General features: G+C 59.9%; 1 pseudogene; it reads right to left on the bottom strand.

The window, feature by feature from the left end:
* Positions 1–536: 536 nt before the first annotated feature.
* LOC147733410 (28S ribosomal RNA) lies at positions 537–1,345 on the bottom strand (annotated as a pseudogene; the record flags this gene model as incomplete).
* Between the last annotated feature and the right edge of the window lie 1,370 nt (positions 1,346–2,715).

The raw sequence follows: 2,715 nt of genomic DNA, 5'->3' as shown, positions 1-2,715 counted from the left end.
CTGAACCCTAGCCAGGCTGGAAAAGCCTCCCCGGGCCCCGGTGGAATCCCCGTCCCTAGCACCCAGGCCCTCAGCTGGCTTGCAGGATGGAGGGCCATGTCCTCTCCCCACCTACCTGCCCGGGGAGCCCATTTTCCTTGACTATTTAGCCCTCACATAGTGGGGGCTTACAGAACCCTGGGGAAGGACAAAAGTTGGAGGTGGTCCGGTCGGCCGATAGGCTGGCCGTCTGGTCACCCAGCCCGCAGGGCCATCTGGTCACCCAGCCCTCAGGAGCTCCCGCTGGCTTCTCCTGGACCGTTTGCGTTACCGCACAGGGAGCCGCGAGGGTGCCCGTCTCCGCCACTGCGGGTTCGGGGATCTGAGCCTGACTGCCTTTTGATCAGCAGAGGGCACCAGAAGCCATCGCCCGTCCCTTCACAACGGCGCTGGCCCATCTCTTAGGACCGACTGACCCATGTTCAACTGATGTTCACATGGAACACTTTTCCACTTCAGCCTTCAAAGTTCTCGTTTGAATATTTGCTACTACCACTAAGATCTGCACCTGCGGCGGCTCCACCCGGGCCCTTGCCCCAGGCTTCCGTGAGCATCGCAGCGGCCCTCCTACTCATCGCAGCTTAGCCCCTGCGGCTCTCAGCACTGGCAATGGCCAGGTATGGGCCCAACACTCCACCAGCATCCATTTTCAGGGCTAGTTGATTTGGCAGGTGAGTTGTTAAACACTCCTTAGCGGATTCTTACTTCCATGGCCACCGTCCTGCTGTCTATATCAACCAACACCTTTTCTGGGGTCTGATGAGCTTTGGCATCGCGCGCCTTAACCTAGCATTCGGTTCATCCCGCAGCGCCAGTTCTGCTTAGCAAAAGTGGCCCACTAGGCACTCACATTCCATGCCCGGCTCCACGCCAGTGAGCCGGGCTTCTTACCATTTTAAAGTTTGAGAATAGGTTGAGATCATTTCGGCCCCAAGACTGCCAATCATTTGCTTTACTAGATAAAACTGGGGGCTCCGAGCACCAGCTATCCTGAGGGAAACATCAGAGGGAACCAGCTACTAGATGGTTTGTTTAGTCTTTCGTCACTATACCCAGGTCGGATGATTGATTTGCACGTCAGGACCGCTAGGGACCTCCACCAGAGTTTCCTCTGGCTTCGCCATGTTTCGGGTCCTATCACACATGCTCATGCTCCACTTCCCCGACAGAGCGGGTGAGACGGGCCAGTGGTGCACCCGCCGCCGGAAGTGTGGCGGCATCCCACCTCTCCCGGTGTGCTGGCCCTAACCTTCATTGCGCCACAGGGTTTCGCTCAGCCCGTCCCATCGCAGGCCCTTCGCTCCTTCTCTTCTAGGCTGCCCTGCTGCACGAGAATGGCTGCTACTCGTTTGCCCGAAAGTCAGACAGGCCAGAACTTGGGCATAGGAGAGCCCGGAGCAGCAGGGCCTTTTTAGGGTGGGGGGTGATTCCAGCCCAAGGAGGCACTGCTATTTGGTTTCCCCCCACTGTGGGGGTCATGCGGGTGAGCATGGGTGCTGTCTTGGGAGGGCCCACTGCTGTACCCCTCCCAGAGAAAGGGACAGGGGCAGCCCCCCTATGCCCTGTCCCTCAGTCGGTTGGGTCCTCCCCCAGCGGTAGAAGACCCTCCGAGGCCCGGTCCTCATCCAAGCATCCCATGTGACCACGGATCGCTCCACCGTCCTAGGTGTGCCAGGACCAGGCCCTGTGCCTATCGTGTGCTTGCATGAGGCGGCTGAGGGCTTCGGTCTGGTGCCGTCATTCGCTCGCTTGAGGTGTGGAGAGGTGCGGTCACATGGACACGGGCGGGCCTAGCCGTCTCCCCGGACGACGGCAGCACCCCTCGGAATGCTCATTCTGAGCTGCTGTGGAAATGCGCTGGGCAGAGAGGGGTGACAGCGTGGCACACAGGGCCTACGACCTGCCGGGCCGCAGCATCCGAAGACCTGGCCCAACTCAACCCCTTCTGTCCGGGTCAGACCACTGGGGGGCAAGAGCTGCCGGGGCCGCTCGGCCTTCACTCAGCTGGGTAGGCGGCAGGCCCTCAAGTCGGACGGTCCATGTGTGGTAGAAGCACTTTGCTTGAAACAACAGCCGTCCATCCCTAAACAGCCCAAGAGTGCCAAATCGATCAGAGTACAACCAGGGCCTCCCTGGTAGGCTGCCCCTGCACTGGGGGTGCCGGCTTTGCATACCTGCATGCTTCCGGGTTGAGCAGGCTTGGAGAAAAGACCCATCGCGAAGGGGCTGAGAGGCAGGCACAGACACGGACCCCTGGGGGCCCCAACGGGCAGGCCTGGGTTTTGCCTTCCCCTATCTCAGAATCACCAGACCTCATGGAGCTCTAACTGAGCAGACTCAGAGGAAAGGATCACCAATAAGGGGCTGAGAGGCTGGTGCGGACCTGGACCCCTGTGGCCCCCGGCGGGCAGGCCTGGTTTCTGCCGTCCCCTGTCTCGGAATCACCAGACCTCATGGAGGTCTGACTGACCCTCTCCCTAGATCCAGAAGAAAATTACCCCCTTTGTTGTAATCTATGCACACAAGGTGACAAAGGGGATCGAAGGCGCGAATGTGCGTGACCTCCTGGAGCCCTTGCTGGGATCGGGGAGGCAAATGAGCCCTATTGGGCCTTCCAGGGAAGCCCGGCCATCTGGTCACTAAATTGGAAAGCACTATGAGCGACCAGATGACCGA

Source organism: Lissotriton vulgaris, chromosome 2_1 (genome assembly GCF_964263255.1).
Source record: "Lissotriton vulgaris chromosome 2_1, aLisVul1.2, whole genome shotgun sequence".
Taxonomy (NCBI): Eukaryota; Metazoa; Chordata; class Amphibia; order Caudata; family Salamandridae; genus Lissotriton; species Lissotriton vulgaris.
Note: the sequence above shows the minus strand (reverse complement) of the source record. Positions and strands in the feature narration are given on the sequence as shown.